Source organism: Sorex fumeus, unplaced genomic scaffold (genome assembly GCF_029834395.1).
Source record: "Sorex fumeus unplaced genomic scaffold, SorFum_2.1 ptg000115l, whole genome shotgun sequence".
NCBI lineage: Eukaryota > Metazoa > Chordata > Mammalia > Eulipotyphla > Soricidae > Sorex > Sorex fumeus.
In genome coordinates, this window is record NW_026606172.1 from 52413 (window position 1) to 72739 (window position 20327).

Here is a 20327-nt window from a genome sequence, read left to right on the forward strand (position 1 = left end):
CAGTCGTGCATGGGTCTCGGCCGGAGCTGCCACACGGGTCTGGAAAGCATCCTGGAGTGTGGCGACGGCTGGGTAGTGGAAGTAGTGTCGAGAGTGGAAGTCTGCCAGTGGGGTATTTATCTGGGTAGGGTGGGTCTCCTGTGCTTTTTATAAACAGAATGCAATTAACATAAAAATGCATCTATATTTTAACTAACTTTTTTACATTATTAGGATATGCATAGAGAAATGGAACTATTTGATCTTATGATATATACATATTTTCTTAATAGTTGAGGACATATGTTATCCATAGAGAATGTACCAGTTTGTATTCCCACAAATAATATCTCAGGTTTCCTGTTTTTCTTCATATTTGTTTCTACTTGTTTCTTTGCTTTCTGATATTGGTAAGTCTCTCAGGTATGAGGGGATATTGTCATTTGTATTTTAATTTCCCTGATAAGAAGAGATAATGAGCATTTTTTTATGTGTCTGATAGCAATGTCTATGTCTTCTTTGGAGAACTGTCTATTATTTTTTGTTTGCTTATGTGGTCAATTTTAGTTGATGTCATTGAATACTGAAGGCTTATAAACTAATGTATTATTGTAATTTTTCTTCACTGGTGATGTGAATTATTACTCATTTAAAAATAATTATCAGATAAGAAAAGTATTACATTATGTTTCACTTCCCCACATTTTTGGTGGTTTCTGTTTTAAAAAATTAAAACGCATATGATCTTACACTACATGTGAATGGTCATAAATATATAATAATCAAAAGCCCATTTGTGAAGAATCTGATTCATAAGTGAAGATGATAAATTTTATAATCTGTGTCTTAAACCAAAAATCCGTATAAATATATGCTGCATTGAACAAAGATCATACTGATGCATTTAAATCACTTAATCTTACTATTTTATGTCAAATTCTGAATTATAATCATTTTGAAATTGCAATTTGTGAGTAGAGCAGATGTAAGGCTTAGTTGGAAATGAAATGTCCATAAAAGTAATCTCAGTTGTCAAGTGAATGCTTATCTATGAAGGCATAGTAGATTTAAAGCCAAGTTAAAACTCTTAGAAAGAAACTTGGTAAGTACATGTTCCTAACGTCTGCATATAAAGTTAGGTGATTTACTAAGAATGAACACTAAGTAGTGTTCACTATTGGCCTGAAAATGAAGATATTTATGAATAAGAATGCATGCAAATTATAATCTCAATGTTGAATTTTCTTTTCACTGTCACTGTCCTCCTGTTGTTCATCGATTTGCTCGAGCAGGCCCACTAACGTCTTGATTGTGACAATTGTTACTGTGTTTGAATATGCCACGGGTAGTTTGCCAGTCTTTGCCATGCAGGTGAGATACTCTCGGTAGCTTGCCAGGCTTTTTGAGAGGGGCAGAGAATCGAACTCGGGTTGGCCATGTTGGCTGCGTGCAAGGCAAACACCCTACCCTCTGTGCTATCGTACCAGCCCGAATTTTCTTCTACTAAATATAATACTTAAAATTTTACAAAGGGTGAAATAATATTTAGATATCTTTGAGTTTTTCCTTATTAAGCATTTAGTCTTATACTTTTTCAAATTTGATATTAAGCACAATTGATGTAGATCAACTAATAATTATCTTAATTGACACATTCTCTGTGTATTAATTTTGTTAGGATAAAAAATAAGAATTTAAAAATATTTAATTTAAATTGAACAAATTTTATATTTATTTAGTGATTAAATCTATAGAAAAATCATTTAGCTCATTGAATCATAAGAATTTTAAGACTGTACCTCAAAACTAGTTGGGAGCCCTGCATAGGCTTACCTTCCTCTCCCCACTTCTGAAACCCTGAGCAGCCACATGCCAGTGTTCCAGGGGACTCCATCCTTCTATCTTGATCCCTTTGCATTCCACATGTAGGCAAGACATTAGCCCCTTCTTGTGTCAGTCTATCCTCCAAGCCTAAAAACATGTATATGCATCTGTTATATAGTGGGGAGTTGGGGTGTGGCACTCCTATTTCCTAGAGAGTATACAACCTTAAATAGTAAACTCACCTTAATAATTAGTTGGCAGTTTCTTTTTGGCATATTCAAATAACACTTCATAGTACAGAATAATAACCTGAACAGCAAATATATTGTTAGTAGTCATCTAGTAAAAACAACTCAACAGATCAGTGTTACATAGAAAAGAATCTTAACCTCCACCATTAATATAAACTTGAAGTACAATGAGGAAATAAGGAACATGGATGCAGCCACAGATAGGGACCGAAGTCCAGGCAAATCCCCAAGCCCATCAAAGTGTTTGAGCCTGGTATGAGGACTTAAAATCAATGCTCACTGCACTGTCAACAGAAATTTGGCAAGCACTTGCCAGCGAAATTAAAAAATCCCTAGATGAGAAATTCAACCAAATTGAAAAAGAACGTCCCAGAGGATGAGAGATTCCACAAATGAAATTGAAGGAGCTAAAGAAAATACTAGCAAATCATAGTAGTAATATCTCACAGGTGAAGAACTCTCTAAAGAAACTTGAAGATAAAATGAAAGTCATAATTGATAAGGAATTTAAAAAAGAAAAGGGAAACAAAAAATGAAAGAAAATGTAAGGTATTTACTGAAGAAAAAGTCAAGAAGAATGGACTCCTAATCATAGGAATAATAGATGGTAAGGAAAAAAGGGAAATGGGGCAGAATTAGTGGTGGGAAATTTAATAACTAAGACCTTCCCCACTCTCTACAGGGATGCAGCTCCTAAAATTCATGAGACCAAGAGTATACCAAATAAAATAGACTCAAACAGAACAACATCAACACATATAGTTATCAAAATGGCAAAAACCAAAGGACAGAGACAATCTTCTTAAAGCTACAAGAGAAAAGAAAAACTTTAAATATAAGAAAAAAAACCTATAAGAATCTCAACAGATTTCCCATATGAAATGATACAGTAAGAAACTGGAATGATGTATTCAAATTACTGAAGTAAAGAAATGTTCAACCTAGACTCCCTACTCTGCAAAATTCTCATTTAAATGTGAGGGAGGGATAAAAACATTCTCAGACAAACAGGATCTGGTGACATCTGTGATAACTAAACTGACTCTGAATGAACTGCTGGAAGACTACTTATATAAAACAAAGAGCAAATGATAGAAGTAATAATCTTACACAGTAAAATGGCAACACAGCCCTTTGTATCAATATTATCCCTGACTGTCATTGGATTAAATTCAAAAGGCACAGAGTAGAAGAATAGTTAAAGAAACAAATCCCCCATCTCTTTTCTGCTTAAAGGAAAGACATCTAAAAATCATAGGATGGACACAGGCTCAGAGTAAAAGGATGGAAAAAAAAAATGATACAAGTGAATGGGTAAGAAGAAAGCTGGGATTGCATACTTTTATCAGAGTAAATTGTATTCAATCTAAAGAAACTAATTAGAGTCAGAGACTACTTTTTAATTAAGGGAAAAATAGAACAAGAAACACTAATTCTAATCAACATATAGGCACCAAATGTTGGATGAGAAAAGTTTGTAAGGATTTTGCTCATAAATATAGGTAAACAAATGGACAAAAAAGACTTTGACACTCCAACGTCACCACTAGATAATATATCAGTAAAGATACAAGAGTACTAAATGAGGACAAGAAGAGTTGAATCTAATGGATTTATAAAGGTCCTTCCATTCACAAAAATGTAAATACACATTCTTCTATCTGCACAGAGAACATAATCTAGGATAGACCACATTTTAGAACATAAGTCTTACTTGCATAAATTCCCAAACATAAATCATATTAAAAATTCTATTATATCACAATTATATGGAGATAGAAAAAAACAAGCTGCTTAATAAAGCTGGACCAAAGAGGAAATAGACAAAGGGAAAAAAAAGATATCCCAAGACTGATAATAATGAAGAAACAAGTTACCAAAATATACGAACACAACAAAAACAGTTCTTAGGAGGAAATTCATAATAATATAGACCTAAAATAAAGAATAAAATACAAAATCCGCAACCTACATACATACCGTAAATGTCTGGAAAACCAACACAATAAGTGCAAAAGTTAGTAGAAGAAAAGAAATAGTGAAAAAGAAAATAAATAAAAGAAATCAGAGCAGAAATCAATGATACAGAAACCAGGAAGTAATAAAAAAGAATCAATAGAAACAGAAGCTAGTTACTCAAAAGAATAAACAAGATGGACAAACTATTGGTTAGACTCACCAGAAAAGAAAATAGAATATGCTCAAATAAATTGGAACAGAAACAAAGGGGAGAAAATACAGTAGAACGCCCAGAAATCCAAGACATCATGAGAACTTACTATGAACAACTATACTCTGTAATGTGGAGAACATAGAAGCAATGCATAGATTGTAGATTCCTAGAAACATTTAATCTCCTAAACCCAAATGAGAAGGTAGTAGAAAGCTTGAGTAGGCCAATTACAAGCAAAGAACTGGAAACAGTAATTAAGAATTTCCCCAAGAATAAAAATCCTGGTTACATAGGTTTATGGGTAAGTTTTATCAAGCCTTCAGTGAAGATTTGCCATTGATTCCCATTGATTATTAAACACTTACAAAGTATTGAAGAAACTGAAATTTTTCCTAAAACCTTATATGCAGCTAATATTATACTGAAACCCACAGCAGACAGACATTTAAAAAAATACAGAAAATTTCAGACCAATCTCTTTGATTAACATTAATGCAAAAATCCTCAAAAAATCTTAGCAAACTGAATGCAACAGCACATAAAATAATTGTACACCATGGTCAAATGGTATTCATCCAGGAATGCAAGGTTGGTTCAATATAATGAAATCAGTGAACATAATACACCACATCAACAAAAAGAAAATTAAAATACTTATTAATTTATGCAGAGAAAAGTTTTGACAAGATCCAATATCCAATAATCAATAAAATAGGGATTGCAGGAACCTCCCTAAAGGTAGTAACAGCTATCTATAAAAAGCCCACAGCTAAAATTGTTCTTAATGATGAAAAACCAAAAGAATCTCTGCTGAGATCAGGCACAAGAAAAAGATGCCCACTATCTCCACTCTTATCTTACATTGTATTAGAAATTCTTGCAACATCAATCAGGTAAGAAAAATAAACCAACAGGAAACAAATTGTAAAAAAGGAAGTAAAATTACTGCTCTTTGTAGATGACATAAAGATACACATTGAAGATCTTAAAGAGTCAACAACAACAACAACAAAATCTCCTGGAAACAATAAATTAGTACAGAAAAGTGGCTGGCTGCAAAGTCAATAGATAAAAATGGTTTGCGGCCCGCTCAAGCAAATTGATGAACAATGGGAGGACAGTGACAGTGACAGTGATACAAATAATGTCATAGGCAAAAAAGATTTGAAAAATTCTATTCCATTTAAAATTGTGTCCAAAATCATCAGATACCTATGAATCAACATAACAAAAGAGGTGAGAGTGAATATATCAAAACACTTAAGAAAGAAATTGAAGAAGACTTTAGGAAATGGATAAACATTCGATGCTCTTGGATTAGAGAATCATTTTTTGTTAAAGTAACTACACATAGATTTAATGCACTCCCTATCCAAATTCAGAAAACATTCTTTAAGAACTGAGAATAGTCAATTAAAAAGTCTGCATGAAATCATAAAGGACTCCAAATAGCCAAAAAAAATACTGAAAAATTAGAAACTAAGAGCCTCTTAAGGAAATGGTGTTGAGAGAATTGAATAACCACATGTAATTAAAGCTGGATCCATATTCCACACTTTACACAAAGTTGACTCAATGTGGATCAAGCTAGAGATCAGACCTGAATCTATAAAGTAAACTAAGGGAAATAGAGGAGGCAGACTACTCCAGCACCTAGACTTGAGAGGAGTTTTCAATGCTGCAATGCCATTTGCATAGAGCACAGAATCAAAACTAAACAAATGAAACTATATCAAACTAAAGCGTTTCTCTCTAGATAACAAACACATGAAAAGACTATGGTCCAAAACAAAAAACAGCTGAGTAGAAAAAAAAAAAACTTGTACTCAACACATCAGTAAAAAGGCTTACTCAATATATGTAAGTTACTCACATATATGTGGTAGACCAAATAACTGGATAAGGGAACAAATGGTTTAGTGGTGGGGGGATTTCATGTGATTAACTTCATTTCGATTCTGGCACCATAGGTCCCCCAGAACTGCTGAGTATGTCTCTGGAGTATCCTACCCCTGCCATGACTACCACAGTGGATTGGGTAATCTCCATTACTACACCAATGCCTGAACAGCATCGCATGTGTACTGGGACACTTTCATTAAACCTGTGACCTGGTTTTCTGAGAGTTTCTGGCAGGATCCTCATTCCTTTGAGCACAGCTTGTGAGCATCCACTATTTTCCCCCCAAATAGAAAAAAGTACGTTATATTAAGAAAGTAAGTAAAGTAAAGTAAAGGCCCTCCTGTTGATCATCGATTTGCTCGAGCGGGCCCAGTAACGTCTCCATTGGAGACTTTGTTGTTACTGTGTCTGGCATATCGAATACTCTCGGTAGCTTGCCGGGCTTTCCGAGAGGGGCGGAGGAATCGAACTCGGGTCGGCCATGTTGGCTGCGTGCAAGGCAAACGCCCTACCCGCTGTGCTATCACTCCAGCCCCTGGAGCTGGAGCGATAGCACACCGGGTAGGGCGTTTGCCTTGCACGCAGCCAACATATTAAGAAAGGATAGAAATAAAGGTTGAGAGATAGTATAGGGGGCTAGAAGATTATTCCTTATGCTGCAACCCTTTATTGATTTCCAGCATTGCTTATGGCCCCCTGAGTACCAGTAATGATTACTGAGTTCTGACTTACAGAGTTTCTAGTAAGTCCGGAGCAACACTGGGTACCTTCAAAGTATGTGATTTTCCAATATGCACATACCTAGAAATTGACTTTCCGTATGACCCCAAAATACCTGAGAATATATCCCGAGGATGTAAAAAAGCACAGTAGAAATGAAATATGAATCTATATGTTCATTGCAGCACTGTTTACAATAGCCAGAATCTAGAAACAAACTGAGTGCCCAAGAACAGACCAAAGTTAAAGAAACTTTGGTACATCTACACAATGGAATACTATGCAGCTGTTAGGAGAGATGAATTCATGAAATTTGCTTATAAGTGGATGAACATGGACAATATCATGCTAAGTGAAATGAGTCAGAAAGAGAGGGACAGACATAGAAAGACTGTGTCCATTTGCGGAATATAAAATAACATAATATGAACAGAAACTTTCTCAAAGAAGAAATCCAAATGGCTAAAAGGCACATGAGAAAATACTCTGCATTACTAATCATCAGGGAGATGCAGATCAAAACAAAAATGAGATATCATCTCGCACTACAGAGACTGACCCACATCCAAAAGAACAAAAGCAACTGGTATTGGTGCAGATGTGGCAAGAAAGGGATCCTCCTTCACTGCTGGTGGGAATGTCAACTCCTTCAGCCCTTTTGGAAAACAGTATGGACGATTCTCAAAAAGTTAGAAAGGGCCGGTTTTCTTCCTTGGTCTATGGGGGATGGGAATTGAGGCACACCATGCACAACTGAAGGTGAACTCTTCTGGGCACCCTCTGCTCGCTCATCAAGGTTATCTGGACGGTGGCAGGGCCCCTTCTTGGAGCCGCGGCTGCTAATGCGGCCATGAGTTACCCTCACCCTGCATATCCCTTAGGAACCATAAGTTACGCTCTTATGGAACTTTCTCTAGGTTAGCTTAACCACCAGAAACACATTAGCCAATAATTCATTAAGCCCACCTCAATTAATTCTGAATCATAAGCGGAATTTTAACAGTGAGCGTGAGGACTAAACCACACAGGTCACAATGGTAAAGCAATACAGAAGCCCACCAAGCTTACTTTATGAAGAGGCTAGCCCAGAAGACCTCAACAGTAATGACGTGCTAGACAACCTCTCTGACAAGGAATTTACAATGCTTAGGATGCTTAGCGAGCTAAAAGAAACAATGGAAAACAATGACAATAAAAGACAAGAGGATTTGAAGGTAAAAATGAGGGAAATGCAAACAAAATTATAAATGGAAATGTCAGAAGTAAAAAACCTGGTAGGTGAATTGAAAAACTCAGTGAAAGGCCTAGCAACAAAATAACAACTGCTGAGGACAGAATCAGTGAGCTGAAGATGAAGTCCAGAGACACTCCAGAAAAGAACAGAAAGTGGAAAAGAGACTCACAATCCAGAAACAGATGACAGGAGAAGATCAGAATGAAGCCAAGAGGAGTAACATAAGAATTACTGGAGTCCCAGACAGACAGGAAGAAAACCCTGGTGAAAAAGAAACTGTCAAACTCATCAATGCTAAGATGTTTCCTGAGCTAAAGAAAATATGCAACCACATACAAGAAGCCTGAAGGGTACCAGCTAGAAGAAATCCGAATAAAATACCCTAAGACACATCCTGATTGAAATGACCAAAATCTTAGATAGAGACAAAATTCTGAAAGCAACAAATTCAAAGAAAGAAATTTCCTATAAAGAACCATCCAAGGTTCATAGCTGATTTGACTGATGAAGCCCTCCCAGCCCGAAAACAGTAGTGGGATATAGTGAAAAAAATCAGTGAAATAAGTGCCTCACCAAAAAAAATTTACCCAGTGAGACTCTCATTCATAATAGAAGGAACAACACAAAGTTTCACAAAAAAAGAGCTAAAATATTTATTGACTCAAAATCATGGTTACAAGAACAACTAAATGGGCTACTTTAAGACAAAACAGGCCCCCCAAATATACCAAAGTTCAACAGAAAAATGGGACAGAACCCCATAATAATAATTTCTCTCAACATCAATGGGCTAAACACACTAATTGAAAGAAACAGAGTGGCAGGATGGATTAGAAAAAAGAACCCAACATACTGCTGCCTGCAAGACACACATCTCAATATTCAGAGCAAACACAGGCTTAAAGTCAAAGGCTGGAAATCAATCCTACAGGTAAACAACTTCCATAAAAATAATTGGAGTAGCCATCCTAGTATCAGACCACATTGATTTCAGACTGAAGAAGGTCACAAGAGACAGTGAGGGTCATTTCTTATTGATCAAGGGATCTGTAAAACAGGAAGAAATTACAATACCAAATGTATATGCACCTAATGAGGGACCAGAAAGTATTTTAAAAAACTACGCAAGACTTGAAGAAAGACATTGATAGCAACACAATACTAGTGGGAGAATTCAACACTGCTTTATAACCTCTTGATATATCAACCATACTCAACCTTAGCAAGGATATACTTCATCTGAGGGAAAAGATGGAAGAAAGGGGCTTAGTAGATATATACAGCACACTTCATCCTCAAAAAGCTGAATACACATTCTTCTCAAGTGTGCATGGAACTTTCTCCAAGATAGACAACATGGTGAGCCACAAAAATATCTCTATAAAATTAAGAAGATAGATATTGTATCAACAGTCTTCTCAGACCACGGTCACAGTCACAGTTCTCCCATTGTTCATTGATTTGCTCGAGTGTCTCCATCATGAGACTTGTTGTTACTGTGTTTGGCATATTGAATACGTCACGGGTACTTGCCAGGCTCTGCCATGCGGGTGAGATACTCTAGGTAGCTTGCCAGGCTCTCCAAGAGGGGCGGAGGAATCGAACTCGGGTCGGCCATGTTGGCCGCTTGTAAGGCAAACGCCCTAAGCTGTGCTATCACTCCAGTCTGTCTCAGACCACAATGTGCTGAAATTAGAAGTAAATCACACACACAAACAGAAAACTAAATCAAATGCCTGGAAATTAAACAGCTCACTATTGGACAAAGAGAGGCTTAGAAAGGAAACCAAAGAGAAAATCAAAAGATTCCTGCAAATGAATGAAAATGAGGACAGGAGTTACCAAAACTTATGGGACACAGCAAAAGCTGTGTTAAAAGGAAAGTTTATAGCTCTACAAGCATTCCTCAGGAAGGAGTGAGCCCACAGAAGTAACCTAACCACACAGTTTAAGAGTTTAGAGAATGACCAACAAAAGGAGCCCAATCTGAACAGGATGAAGGAAATAATAAAACTCAGAGCAGAGATTAACGAGATGGAAACTAAAAAAAAAAACAATCTAAAAGATCAATGAAACCAAGAGCTGTTTCTTCAAGAAAATAAATAAGATCAAAAGCCTCTAGCAAAACTCACAAAGAAAGGGAAAGAGAAAACACTAATAATCTGAATCAGAAATGAAAAGGGGGATATTACAACAGAAACTACAGAATTCATAGGATCCCTGGGAGTAGTTTGAGAAGCTTTATGCCACAGAAGATAAAAACCTAGAGGAAATGGTTAAATTACTAGATTTCTATAGCTTCCAAAGACTAAACCAAGAAGACCTGGAATACCTGAACAGACCTATCACGATCAAGGAAATTGAAATGGTGATAAAAAGTCTCCCCAGCACGAAAGTCTTGGCCCAGAGGGATTCACTAGTGAATTCTCCAAAATCTTTAAATAGGACTTACACCCAATCCTATTTAAGGTTTTCAAGGAAATTGAAGTACCAAAAACACTTCCGAACAGTTTATATGGAGCAAATATCACCCTGATAACAAAAGCAGGCAGAGATACCATAAAAAAAAGAGAATTAGAGACTGATATTCCTGATGAACATACACACTAAGATTCTCAACAAACTATTAGCAAATAGAATCCAATGACTCATCAAAAAAAATCCTATCATGACCAGGTAGGATTCATTCAGTGATACAAGGATGGTTGAACTTTAGGAAATTGATCAACATAATCCATCATATCAACAACGTAAAGTAAAGTAAAGGCCCTCCTGTTGATCATTGATTTGCTCGAGCAGGCCCAGTAACGTCTTCATTGGAGACTTTGTTGTTACTGTGTTTGGCATATCAAATACGTCACGGGGAACTTGCCAGGCTCTGCCGTGCAGGCGGTAGGACGTTTGCCTTGCACGCAGCCAGCATTGCCCATTCGAGTTCGATTCCTACGCCCCCCTCGGAGAGCCTGGCAAGCTACCGAGAGTATCTCGCCCATATCAACAAAAGAAAAGATAAAAAATTTATGATCATATCAATAGACACAGAGAAAGTATTTGACAAGATTCAACACCTGTTTATGATGAAAACTCTCAGCAAAATTGGCACTGAAGGAACTTTCCTCAATATAGTCAAAGCCATCTACCACAAGCACATGACAAGTATCATTCTCAATAGGGAAAAAATAAAAGCCTTTCCTCTAAGATCGGGCACAAGCCAAGGTTGCCCACTTTTGCTTCTCCAATTTAAGAGAGTACTGGAAGTCCTGGCCATTTTAGTTAGGCAAGAGAAAGGTATCAATTCATACAGATACAGATAGAAAGGAAGAGGTCAAGATATCACTATTTGCAGATGATATAACACTCTTCTTAGAAAACCCTAAAGACTCTACAGAAAAGCTGTTAGAAACAATAGGTCAGTTTAGTAAAGTGGCAGGCTACAAAATCAACACCCAAATGTCCATGGCTCTCTTATATACAAATAACAAAAGAGAAGAAAGAGACATTAAAAAACAATCCCATTCATAATAGTACCTCAGGAAATCAAGGACCTCGGAATCAGCTTAACCAAAGAGGTGAAGCATCTATACAATGAAAATTACAAAACACTACTTCAAGAAATAAAAGAGGACACTAGGAAATGGAGACACACCCCTGGGTCATGGATAGGGGGGTTGAAATTATCACAATGGAAATGCTGCCCAAAGCACTATACAAATTTAATACGGTCTCTAGCAGGATATCCATAACATTTTTCAAAGAAATAAACAAAACACTCCTGAAATTCATATAGAACAATAAACCTCCACGAATAGCTAAAGCAATCCTTGGGAAAAAGAAGATGGGTGGCATCACCCTCCCCAACTTCAAACTGTACTACAAAGCAGTAATAATTAAGACAACATGGTACTGGGCTAGAAATAGACCAGTAGACCAATGGAATAGAGTCAAATATTCCGTCACAGACCTCCAAATATATGACCACTTTATCTTTGACAAAGGAGCAAGAAATGTGAAGTGGGACAAGTAAAGCCTCTTCAACAAGTGATGCTGGGAAAATTGGATAGCTACCTGAAAAAAAAATGAACTCTGACCTCTGTCTAATGCCAGACACAATAGTCAGATCAAAGTGGATTAAAGACCTCATTATCAGAAATGAATCCACAAGGTACATAGAGGAAAATGTAGGCAGAGCCCTTCACGACATTGACACTAAAAACATCTTTAAGGATGAAATAGCACTGACCATGCAATTGGAAGCAAACATAAACAAATGGGTCTACATCAAAGTTAGAAGCTTCACACTTCAAAAGAAACAGGGACCAAAACACAGAAAGAGCCCAAAGAATGAGAAAGAATATTCACCCAATACCCATCTTATAAGGGATTAGTATCCAGGATATAAAAGAGACTAGTAGAATTGTACAAGAAAAAACCTCAAAACCCATCAAAAAATGGGGAGAAGAAATGAACAGGTTTCCTCAAAAAAGAAATACAAATGGCCAAAAGGCGCATGAAAAAATGCTCCACATCGCTAGCCATCAGGGAGTTGTAGATCAAAACAACAATGACATATCATTTCACACCACAGAGACTGGCCCACATCCAAAAGAATAAAAGCAACCGGTGTTGGCGAGAAAGGGACCCTCTTTCATTGCTGATGGGGATGCCGACTGGTTCAGCCCTTTTGGAAAACAATATGGGCGATTCTCAAAAAATTAGAAATTGAGCTCCGATTTGACCCAGCAATACCACTCCTGGGAATATATCCCAGAGAGGCAAAAAAAGTATAGTCAAAGTGACATCTGCACGTCTGTGTTCATTGCAGCACTGTTTACAATAGCTAGAATCTGGAAAAAACCTGAGTGCCCCAGAAGAGATGACTGGTTAAAGAAACTTTGGTACATCTACACAATGGAGTAGTATGTAGCTGTTAAAAAAGATGAAGTCATGACATTTATATAAACATGGTACTACATGGAAAGTATCATGCTAAGTGAAATGAGTCAGAAAGAGAGGAAGAGACATGAATGATTGCATTCATCTGGGGAACATAAAGTAACAAAATAGGAGACTAACACCCAAGAATAGCTGAGATAAGTACCAGGAGGTTTATTCCATGGCTTGGAGGCCAGCTTCACACGCTAGGGGAAAAGGCAGCTCAGATAGAGAAGGGAGCATTAAATAAAGGGTGTTGGGAGGATCCTCCCAGGATGGGAGGTGCATGCTGAAAGTAGACTACAAACTGAACAGGATTGCCACTCAATGCCTCTTTTGCAAGCTACAGCACCCAAAAGGAGAGAGGGAACAAAATGAAATGCCCTGCCACAGAGGCAAGGTGGGATGGGGGGTATTGGGGGGTTACTGGGATCAGTGATGGTGGAGAATGGGCACAGGTGGAGGGATTGGTATTTGATCATTGTATAACAGAAATCCAAGTACAAAAATTTGTAAGTCTACAACTGTACCTCATGGTGTTTCACTAATAAAAATTTAAAAAAAAAAGAACAAAAGCAGCCAGTAATGGCGTGGATGTGGGGAAAAAGGGACAAAGGGACACTCTTTCACTGTTGCTGGGAATGCCCACTAGTCCAGCCTTTCTGGAAAACAATATGGACAGTCCTTCAAAAACTAGAAATTGAGCTTACATATGACCCTGCAATACTACTTCTGGGAATATATACAGAGGGTGCAAAAAAGCACACTAGAAATTACATCTGTACCTCTATGTTCATTGCAGCACTGTTCACAATAGTCCAAATCTGGAAACAACCCAAGTGTCCTTGAACAGATGACTGGTTAAAGAAACTTGGTGCATCTACACAGTGGAATACTATGCAGCTGTCAGGAGAGAGGAAGTCAGGAACTTTGCTTATAAATGGATATACATGGATAGTATCATGCTAAGTGAAATGAGTCAGAAAGAGAGGGACAGACATAGAAGGACTGCAGCCACTTGTGGAGTGTGAAACAACATAACATTAGGCTGACACCTAAGGATAGTAGATACACGGGACAGAAAGATTGCTCCATAGCTGTAAGCCTGCCTCATGTGCAAAGTGGAGACAACTGCTGGGATAGAGAAGGGATCTGAGAAAATGATGGAGGAATTGGTCTGGATGGGAGATGTGTGCATAAACTAGATAAAATACCAAATATGATAACCTCTCAGCATCTATATTGCAAACTATAATGCCCAAAATTAGAGAGAGTATGGAGAATATTGTCTTCCATGGAGGCAGGGGGAGGGTGGGAAAGTGGAGGTATACCGGGGATATTGGAGGTGGGGAATGTGCACTCTTGGAGGGATGAATGTTTGATCATTGTGTGATTGTAACCCAAACATGAAAGCTTATAACTATCTCACAGTGATTCAATAACATTTAAAAAAAAACATTAGAAATTGAACTCCCATTTGACCCAGCAATACCACTCCTCGGAATATATCCCGGAAAGGCAAAAGATTACAATCAAATGACATCTGCACTTCTTTGTTTATTGCTGCACTGTTCACAATAGGCAAAATTTGGAAAAAATCTGAGTGCCCAAGTGCAGATGACTGGTTAAAGTAACTTTGGTACATCTACAAAGTGGAATACTATGCAACTGTTAGAAAGGATGAAGTCATGAAGTTTACATACAAGTGGTTCTATGTGGAAAGTATCATGCTAAGTGAAATGAGCCAGAAAGAGAGGGATAGACACAGAAAAAGACTGCACTCATCTGGGGAATATAAAGTAACAGAATGGGAGTCAAACACCCAAGAACTGTTGAGATAAGTACCAGGAGGTCTGCTCCTGGGCTTGCAAGCACATGGTGTGGGAAAAGGCAGCTCAGATATAGAAGGGAATGCCAAATAAAGGATATTTAATGGATTCACTCAGGATGCGAGATGTATACTGAAAGTAGACTATAGATCAAACACGATGGCTACTCCATACCTCTATTGCAAACTAGAACACCCTAAAGGAAAGAGGGAGCAAAAGGAAATTCCCTGCCTCAGAGGTGGGGTGGTGGGGGGGATTGGGTGAGGGAGGGCTTGGAGGGCTACTGGGATCATTGGTGGTAGAGAATGTACACTGGTGGAGGGATGGATACTCAATCATTGTATAACTGAAATCCAAGCATGAAAGTTTGTAAGTCTACAGCTGTACCTCATGGTGTTTCAATAAATAAATAAATAAATAAAATAACATAACATGAGATGGACACCCAGGTCAGTAGACACAAGGCTCAGGAATATTGGCTCATATTTGGAAGCCTGTCTCATGATCTTTGGGACAGGCAGCTGGAATAAAGAAGGCAACACTAAGAAAATGATGGTGGAGGAATCATTCAGGATGAGATTTGTGCCCTGAAAGTAGATAAAGGGCCAAACATGATAACCTCTCAGTATCTGTATTGCAGACCATAGTACCCAAAAGTACATAGTATGGAGGAAATTGTCTGTATTGAAGGCAGGGGAAGGGTGGGATGGGGGGTACACTGGGACATTGGTGGTGGAGAATGTGCACGGTTGGGAATGGGTGTTTGATCATTTTATGATTGAAACTCAAACATGAAAGCTTGTAACTGTATCTCACGGTGATTCAATAATAAAAATATTTTTAATAGTTTGTTTTTCACAAAATACATAATTCTAATTAAAATATAGTAGTGCATTCAAATGTACATTTAAGAATTTATTTAAGATCACTGTCACTGTCCTCCTGTTGTTCATTGATTTGCTCGAGCGGGCCCACTAATGTCTCCATTTTGAGACTTGTTCTTACTGTGTTTGGCATATTGAAAATGTCACGGGTAGCTTTCCAGACTTTGCTGTGCAGGCAAGATACTCTCGGTAGCTTGCTGGGCTGTCAGAGAGGGGCAGAGGAATTGAACCCAGCTTGGCCAGGCTCGCTCTGCGCCAGGCAAACGCCCTACCACTGTGCTATCCAATGTGCTATCGCTTATTTAAGATAGAGAATATAAGTAAGAAAGAAAAGTTGTACACTTTTTAGAATGAGCATTATAATATTAGCAGATGAAACAGCATTTCTGTTAAAATTAAAATGTTTGTTTGTGTCTTTTGATTATAAAGTTATTGTTATTAATTGTTCCCTTACTTGAGAAAAATTACCCCATAAACAAATATATTTTACTCAATATTTTTCTACTCTTTTAATATTCAAAGCTTAAAGATAATGAATTAGTCATTTTCTTCAGTACTGTGTTAATAGAGACTTTTTAAATTTTTCTCTTCTGCTCTAAGTAATAGTCTTTTATACAGAAAAAAGACTTTGCTTTTCCATTGAAAAGATTCCATGAATTTTAAATCATATTTATACATAAGATATTCATTATTATTTTCACATTAACATAATAGTATTTCACAGTTCATTTAACTTCTAACTATGAGTATCTGAATTTTTTCAAAATTATGCAATTATCAATAATGCTACTAACACAACCTTGTACATATATATGCATAAATGTATATATATATTTTTGTTTGGATTGTGGTTTATCAGAGTAAATCCCAATAAGTGATAATTTAGGATCACATGGTAGAAATTTATGTAATTCTGGCTGTTTATAGGAAAACCTTTCAATAAAGTTCTAGTATTTGACTTCCCAAAAGCAGTATCAATGAGTATGCAATGTTTTTCATAGCCTTATCAATACAATGCTATTTTCACCAGATGATAAATGATAAATGTTATCTCAATGAGGTTTTAATCTATATTTCTCTAAAAGTTTATATATACTTAAAACTTAAAGTATATATAACTTATACTTTTGATGGGAATTATATTTTAATGAAAATGGTTTCTTCTAATTTTCTGTAGTTTTGATTGAGTAACATTAATTTTTAAAATTTTTTTATGTAATATAAGAATATTAGCCCTTCATGTGTAGTATATATTGCAAGTACGCAACATATACTTGTCTGCAATCTATATTAATATTTATCCTTATTTTTATTATAGTTTCGGTTACTTATTTCCAATTATGTTGACATTCATGGTCTTGGTGCCGATAGTTAGATTTCTTTTAATTTGGCAGCTTCATTTTACTCTGTGATAGGGTAATTTTTCTATAAAATTTGCTGCTATTTATAGACAAAATGATAGTAGTTTATTGTTTTTTGAATTTTGGTTAGAAAGTCATTCTCTGGCAGTGAAATTAAAGAGAAATTCACATGTTTCTAGTACTTGTAAGGTTCCACGTTTTTATTTTTTACATTTAATTGATGAGCCATTTGAAATTAAGTTCTAGAGTATAGTATTGAAGTATAGACCTAATTTTATCTTGTTCCAAATGACTAACCAATTGTCACTGTATCATTTATTAAAATGTCCTCCTTTTGCCTTATTAATTTGAAATGCCACCTTTGCCATATAATATATGATACATTTAAGTATCTACTTGGATATATTCCTGGACTTTTTTCTAATTTACTGATCTGCTTATTTATTTGTGCATTAGAGTCACACAATTTTCATTAATAGAGAACTCAACATAGTATTTTTATATTGATCCAGTTTGCTGTAGCTATAAGTAGTTAGGTTTTCTATTCATGATAGTACTCCATTATCTGGACTATATCACGGTGATTTAATAATTTTCTTACTGATGGATTATTTCCATGATTATTTTAATAAACCTTACTAGAGTGTATTTCTAAAATTCTTTGTTTCATGTTTCAAATTATTTTAATTAAAATATTGGAATAAAATGATTTTAAAACAGAAAAATTATTTTTGTTAGATTTATTGTATTGCTGTAGACTTTAAAACGCATGTTTTAATGAAACTATTGGACTTTTCTTCTGACATAGTGTGTTTATTTCCAATTATATAAATGACGTACAAAAATTTTTTTGGTTTATATCGTTGCGAATATTTGGTGATGCTCATCTCCTTTTATATTTTGTCTTTCTTATGATTGGAGAGAGATTTCTCACATAATATGATTATGAACATTTTATCAGATGATTATGAATAACTTATAAGTTTTCCTTTGTGGGTATTCATTAATATTTTTTTGAAAACAATGTAGACTTTGTATATATTTTGCATACCAAATTGCTGGTTGTGTGTTCCATAAGTATTTTCTTCCCCTTTCAGATAAACAAACACTGTCCTCCCATTGTTCATCGATTTGCTCGAGAGGGCCCAGTAACGTCTCCATTTTTTTGAGACTTGTTGTTACTGTGTTTGGCATATTGAATATGTCACAGGTAGCTTGCCAGGCTTTGCCGCGTGGGTGAGATACTCTTGGTAACTTGTAAGGCTCTCTGAGAGGGACAAAGGAATTGAACCTGGCTCGGCTGGGCTGGCTGTGGACAAGGCAAACGTCCTACCGCTGTGCTATCGCTTCTCGGCCTTTTGGCAAGTGTAGTATCTTTTCAGATAATTCATTTTAAAAATAAGGTAAAGGCCCTCCCGTTGATCGTCGATTTGCTCGAGCGGGCCCAGTAACGTCTCCATTGGAGACTTTGTTGTTACTGTGTCTGGCATATCGAATACTCTTGGTAGCTTGCCGGGCTCTCCGAGAGGGGCGGAGGAATCGAACTCGGGTTGGCCATGTTGGCCACATGTAAGGCGAACGCCCTACCCGATGTCATAGTTTAATGTCATTTCACGAGTCTTCTCCCCTAGACCTCTGTATTTATATAATAATTAATGCATTATTATACGTTTTCCCCCATAAACATAATTTTTATTTTATTTTTCTTCATGGAAAGGACAGTCCCCCACTACCATAAATTATGCAGTCGAGTTTCCCAAGTTTAGGGAAAACATAAGGGTGAGTATATCCGGAGTGCAATGGATAAGCCTTTCCATGGAACAACCAACTTTGTGATCATGGTATCTCCCCTGCCAGATAAGTATAGACATAAAGTTTTAACTTTTAGGCCTCTGATTCATTTCCAAATAATTGTTGGCCATGATCCTAGGAGTCAATGTTTGTTTTTGTGATCAAAATATTTATTTGTTCCAACACTATCAGAAAATTTCTCTCTTACCTGTTGGATGTTTTTGGCATCTTCTAAAGGTCAAGATTGAGAAGGTGGAGATTTGATAAACAAGTATATGTACTTCCTGTTATCAATAAATAAGTTCTGGAGACTTAGCATTTAACATCGTAACTTGGTTATTGGTAGCACTGTAGCACTGTCCTCTCATTGTTCATCAATTTGCTCAAGTGGGCACCAGTAAAGTTTTGATTGTGAGACTTATTGTTACTGTTTTTGGCATATCGTATATGTTATGGGTAGCTTGCCAGGCTTTGCTGTGCAGAGCATTCTGGGCTTTCTGAGAGGGGCGGAGGAATTGAACCCCGGTCGGCTGTGTGAAAGGCGAACACCCTACCCACTATGCTAATGCTCCGGCCCATAGCTATTGGTAAATGTATATTTTCTAATAGTTTTGAGACTAGATCTAATATCTAGATTACAAAAAAGAGAAGCAATTGTTTGAAGTGATGAAGAATTGACTTACAAAATGGTGACAATATTTTGCAGTACATATGTATTGAATCAGGAGGGATTATACCTTGAACCTGCACAATGTGATGTTATATCTCAGTAAGATTTGTGAATAAAATCTAAATGGCTGTAAAAATATGAGGCTTATAAATTTCTCTATCTACCTGACTGTCATTATTAGTAATAATAGTTTATAAATGATAGGTTTAATGTAAAATTAAAAATTTATCTAAAATTACACTTGTAAAAGTTAGACAACTGTTATATCCTAGAAACAACAGTTATATCCTAGTTATATATATATATAAAAATACATGTGTATATATATATATGTATATCTCCTGAACATATTCTATATTCAACTGTGACTAGTCAAATAATTGAAGAGGAAGAACTTCATCAACAGTAGGTAGAGAACAATTCAATAAATTTGTTTTATTAATATTACTGAGCGATAGCACAGAGGTAGGGCGTTTGCCTTGCACGCAGCCAACATGGCCGACCCGAGTTCGATTCCTCCACCCCTCTCAGAGAGCCTGGCAAGCAACCGAGAGTATCTCGCCCGCATGGCAGAGCCTGGCAAGCTCCTTGTGACGTATTTGATATGCCAGACACAGTAACAACAAAGTCTCCAATGGAGACGTTACTGGGCCTGCTCGAGTAAATCGACGAACAGCGGGAGGGCCTTTACCTTTACCTTTTTTAATATTACTGACATAAGTCTATTAGGTGAATAGACATAAAACAATTGTGTACATAAACAAAATTTTAGTGTGT

At 36.6% G+C, this 20327-nt stretch overlaps 1 pseudogene; it reads right to left on the reverse strand.

Annotated features, from left to right (window-relative positions):
- Positions 1–18801: 18801 nt before the first annotated feature.
- On the reverse strand, positions 18802–18954 carry LOC130043198 (uncharacterized; annotated as a pseudogene).
- Between the last annotated feature and the right edge of the window lie 1373 nt (positions 18955–20327).